Raw genomic sequence first — 6,028 nt, 5'->3', positions numbered from 1 at the left:
TACTTACTAGTCATTCAATATATCTACCCTCAAATTATTCATTCCCTTATGCAATGCGGTTTTGTTGAGCATCTGCATACACCAGCCACTGGGCTGGGTGCTGAGGATACAACTGAAGCAAGCCTGGCACCGCCCCTGTCCTGGTGGTGCTCACGGGCCAGCTCACAACTTAACCTAGAGACAAGGACAAAGGTCACGATAACTCCATGTGCTGTGCTGTGACCTGGGAAGAACAGGACTACGGGAAGCAAGGAGAGACACCGGGCCTGATGTTTCCAGGTAAGTGTTGCTGTAGGAGGAGGGCCTTTTATCCTTATTTTTTTTTTCATCAATTATTTATTTTTGGCTGTGTGGGGTCTCCACTGCTGCATGCGGGCTTTCTCTAGTTGCGGCGAGCAGGGGCTACTGTTTGTTGCCATGCGTGGGCTTCTCATTGCGGTGGCTTCTCTTGTTGCGCAGCACGGGCTCTAGGCGCGGGCTTCAGTAGTTGTGGCACACGGAGCTTAGTTGCTCCACGGCATGTGGGTTCTTCCCGGACCAGGGCTCGAACCCGTGTCCCCTGCATTGGCAGGCACATTCTTAACCACTGCACCACCAAGGAAGTCCTGAGGGCCTTTTATCCTTGGCTGTAGAGTCAAACATTTGTGGAACTATGCTGTTTCTCCTTTCAGCATTAACTTCTCCCTGGGGATAAGAGCAGTCTCATCCCATCCATTCTCCTTCCTTCCTTCCTTTTCTCCTTCCCTCACTTTTGAATGCTTAGAATGCAACGTATCCTGGACATTTTGAAATAATGGCTGAAAATCTTCTAGAACTGATTAAAGTGTGATTCTAATTGCAAGGAAAAATATAAAAATAAACCTACACCTAGACATGTTTTAGTTAAACTGAGGAAGACCAAGACATAAAGGTCTTATGAAGACCCAAAGAAAAAAAGACAGGTTACTTATAAAAAAAAGACAAATGGAAATTGGACCAAGGGCAGACCTCTCATTAGCAACGAGAGGCCAGAAGGCATTATCTTCAAAACACTGAGAAAAACCCTGTCAACTTAGAACTGTACCCGACTATCATCCAAGAAGGCAGGCAAGTAAATTTCCTGATGACAAAAATTCAGTGTTCACCATCAATAGAGTCCTGCTAAAGAACTTCTAAAGGAATTACTTCAAGAAGGAAAATGAGATGAAACAAGGAATGGTGAGCAAAACAAGTGGGAGAATTTAAACACTGTATAAAGCAACAATAATAAATATATATTAATCATGTTTGCATGAGGGAATCCGAATAAAATGAAAATATTAGACTAAATGTACATAAGAAGAGGGGGTGATTGAAGTTGAAGCATTCTAAACTCCTTGAATTATCAGGAAGAGAGGGAGAGGGATAAATGTGAGATTTTTTTCTTAGGTATGTGTTTTTTAAGATTTTAAAGAAAATCACTTAAGGACTATAAAATGAAGACAACTCACAAGCCAACAAATGGGAAAATATGTAGTATAATTTTTAAAAATCAAGGAAAAAAAGGAAATGAGCTGGACAGGATAGTACTTACCCCAGGCTGGAGGAAGCAGAGCTCATAAATACCCAGATGTCAACTACTCGTCAGTGTTCTAGCTCACATGTTGGGGATGTACCTAACAGTATAGCCTCAAACTACAGAAAGTAGAAGGTAACAGAATTACAAGGGAAATGGGCAAATCCGCCAACAGAGAGGTTTACGTACGTCTCCCAGTAATTAACAGATCACACAGACAAAAGTCATACAGACATAAAAGATCTGTACAAAAATGTCACAATCTTGACCTAATCAACACACACCAAACTTTGCACCTAACAATCAGAGAAAACACACAAAACCATAGATAGGCCATGAAAAACTCCCAACAAATAAAAGAATCGATGGCACACAGAACAACATTCCTTTAACCACAATGCAATTAAGTTAAAACCAACGTTGGGAGCCAATTCTCCACGGATCACGTGCACTTCTGCACATCTTGCAAAAATGAGCCGCTGAGTGTCCTTTGTTCTGGACCATCTGGTCGAGGATGCTTGTATAGAGAGCCACTCTGAAAGACAGATGGTGACTTCCTCTGGAGCAAAGGGTGAATCTGCTTATCATAATGGTTCTCAACCAGGGCCGGTTTTGCCCACTAGGAGATATTTGACAACATCTAGAGATACATTTGATGGTTACAACTGGGAGAGGAGGTGCTGCTGGCATCCAGTGGGCAGAGGCCAGAGATCCTACATCCTACATTGCACAGGACAGGTCCCCACAACTGATTATCCAGCCCTAAACGTCCACAGTGGTAAGGCTGGTAAACTGGCTTACACCCTTCCAAGACAGAGACAGGGTCTTGCTTTGGAGCAAAGGGAAGTCACGCTCACTATCTAGTATAATAAAGGTAATGTCTCCCTCAGAGGCAAAAGCAGGAATGCTACTGCCCACTATAAAAGCTCAGGGCGTAAAGAGCTTTTTATAAAAGCTCCTCTCCTGTAATGCTACCCACTAACATCCCTAGGCATTCATCTGGATCCACCCATATAATCCTACCCTATAAGAAATGTTAGAGGACGCTCTTGAGACAGGACTATGATACCAGAGAGGAACGTGGGTCCACACAAAGAAAAGAAGGAGTGCTAGAAATGGAATCAGTTTAGATAAAATAAATCTTTTTATTTTTAATTGCTCTAAAACAGAGGTCAGCAATTTTTTTTCTCTAAAGGGCAAACATCTCAGGAGTTGTGTGCCCCGAGGTCTCTGACGCGGCCGCTTAACTCTGCTGTGTCGTATGAGGGCAGTCGCTCATAAAACGTGAAGACCTGGTGTGGCTGTGCACCAACAGAACTGTATTTATGGACGCCGGAATCTTCCTTTCGTGTCATTTCCATGTGCCATGAAACATTTTTCTTCTTTTGATTTTTTTTCAACCATTAGAAAAATTTTAAATCCATTCTTCAGTCACAGGCCTTACAAAAAGAGGCAGCCGGGTAAATGTGGCCCTTGAGCCGTAGGTGGTTGACTTTTGCTCTAAAAGATAGCGTACTGTACAAAGCAAAACCAGCAGCAAAAGTACTGTGTTCTGAAACTAATGCACCACCGGGTGGAGCTGTGACCACGCCGTCACAATCTGCAGACATTTCATATAAGAAAACAGACAGGCTTTCAACAGATGCAGCTGTAACCCACGCGTTCCAACCCTGACTCAGAAATTCACTATTTCAGGCCAATTTCACACAAAGTGTCAGATACTAAGGAAAAAAGGGAGAAGCAGATGGGATCTTTCTGATGAGCATTTCAACCTTGAAACTGAGGAAACCACTCCATTATTCCAGAAAAAGACCTAGGGAAAAATTCCTTCCTATCTGCTTGTTTCTGCATTTATCTTGGTAATTAAAACAATTTTCGTGATCTTACCTTTTATTCTGGGTTCTTGTACACCAAAAGTAGTTTTAGAATATGTATTAAACATCTCAAAATAGGTATTTTAAGATATTTATTAGAATCTAAACTACCTGGTTTCTATTATTTGCTAAACTTAAAAAAAAAATCAATGTATAACTGATTCATTTTACTTCACACCTGAAACTAACACATTGTAAATCAACTATACTCCAATAAAAAATTTTTTTAATCACATCTTATAAAGCTTATCAATGGATTTCATAAATTTCAATTTTATTAGGAAACGTGATAGGTGAACAGGTACACAATGGTAAAGTAATGTAAAGTTAATCATAGAATCTAGGTGATGGGTATATGTATGTTCACTGTGAACCTCAACTTTACAGTTTTGATATTTTCATTGAAAAAATGTTGGGGGAAAAGGTGGGGGAGAGAAAACAAACCAAAACAAACCGCTCAGCACCTCCTCCTGCTGTGCAGTGACAACAGAACACGGAGAGGGGACGGGAGGCTGCAGGGGCACTCGAGCTGGTCCCCAGACCACCAGGAACCAGCCCGCTGGACAAACAGGGGCAGGCAGAGGACACAGCACACGAGGACGTTCTTGGGCGGTTATGAAACACCTGTGACCGGAAATGCAGATGGCACGAGGCTTCCAGTAGAAAAACAGAGGCATGAAGTCTGCTTTCCCCTTTCCCTCCTCACCAGCCCCCCATCTCCACGCTAGACACATCACGGAGACGTAGCCACTCCGCTCAGGCCAAGCCCCGGCAGGTAGGGGGGCAGCCAGGCTTTCCCCGGGAGCAGCAGCTCTCCTAAGTGCGGGACGGAGGAAGGGGGCATCCACCAAGGAGGAGAGGGCCAAGAAGCAGGGAAACAACCGGAAAGGTTTTCGGGGTTTCTACCTGCCGTCCCACATATTGTGGAACTAAATGTCAAGTTCTTCAAAAAGAACTGACTTTCCATCTTTTTCAAGCTGCTTCTCTTCCCCCCCGCCCCGACCCCTCGTTCCAGAAAATTCATCTGTAACCAAGGATTGCTTCAGATATGCTGAATTAACCAATAAAATGGCAAAAACACGCCAGCATCACATACACACACCCGCCACAGACTCCGAATTCCCAAGAAAGGAACTTACTTTCCAAACCAATAAGCCTTTAAGAGGAAGTTTAGGAGACCTTATGAAATGTAAAGCATTTCATCTGCGATTCAACACGCCCTCAGCTTTCCACTGTTCTGATAACATCTCCTTACATTTACTCCTGGAAGTCAGAAGAGCTACAGGCTGAAAGACAAATCCCCAATACTCACAAATGGCCAATAAGCGCAGTACTTCGGGAGAACGCAAATCAGAACCACAATGAGATAGTCACACATGCTAGACTGGCCACAATGTTTTTACTTAAAGGAAAATAAAAGTGTCGGCAAGGATGTGGAAAAATGGGAACCTTCGTGCACTGCTGGTGGAAACGTCAAATGGTGCAGCGCTGTGGAAGAGTTTGGTGCTTCTTCCAAAGGTTAAACATAGAACTACCACATGCCCCAGCAACGCCACTCCTAGGTCTACACCCAAAGGAACTGAAAGCAGCGACTCAAACAGGTATTTGTATGCCCATGTTATTCACAAGAGTCACACGGTGTGAACAGCCCAAGTGTCCATCAATGGAGGAATGGAGAAATAAAATGGGGTCTCTGCATGCCATGCAACATTACTCAGCCATCGCACGAAGCGTCGGTTTATGCTACACCACTGACGGACCTTGAAACACGATGCTCCACGAAGTAAGAGCGACACGGAAGGACGAATATCGTAAGGTTCCACTTATACGAGGTACCCAGAACAGGCAAACTCAGAGACAGCAAGTAGAACTGCGGTTACCAGGAGCTGGGGGAAGGTGGGATGGGGAGTTTCTGTTGGTGACGAGGAGGAAGTTTTGGGATACACGATGGTGACTGTTACACTGTATGTAAATTCCACTAACTGTACACTTACAGATGGTTAAAATGATAAATATGATTTCCCGTATATTTTACCACACAAAGGAAGATCAAACCAGCATTAGTAAGTTAAATGCTTACTATGTACGTGGCATTGGGCCAAGACATGCATGTGCTCACCACACCCACACGATTTGCTCTCCGTTTCACAGAGGCAGGTAAACGGGGAGTAACAGCCTGCCTCCCGTAAGGCCGCACAGCATCTCCAGCACAGCCAGTAAAATGGCCTATTCCGAAATGCTAATCCATTTTCCAGACCCGGCCATACCCCAAAACACACCCTCGACGAAGATCAGCTTCAGGGGACTTGCAACACAGGAACAACAGCATGTATTGTACTTGCCAGCACACCATAAACGCCAAACTTTTCCAGGGCTATTATACCCTCCAGGAACCTTCTCACACGGAACTGGGTATACCGGAAGGAAGCTTTTCTGATGATGAAGAATCAAGACACAGTAGCCTCAGAGGTGAAGAGGGTTTTGTATCCGACACCCTCGAAACCAAGACGTGGAGTGTTTTTTACTCGCAAGGAGAAGGCTAAGCACTTTCCCGCAGCCCTCCAGCCCGGAAGTGTTTGCTGTGGGCCAATCCCTGGAGACTGTACCACGTGCAACTTTC

This window comes from Pseudorca crassidens, chromosome 2, assembly GCF_039906515.1.
Source record: "Pseudorca crassidens isolate mPseCra1 chromosome 2, mPseCra1.hap1, whole genome shotgun sequence".
Taxonomy (NCBI): Eukaryota; Metazoa; Chordata; class Mammalia; order Artiodactyla; family Delphinidae; genus Pseudorca; species Pseudorca crassidens.
This window is presented reverse-complemented; position numbering follows the sequence as displayed.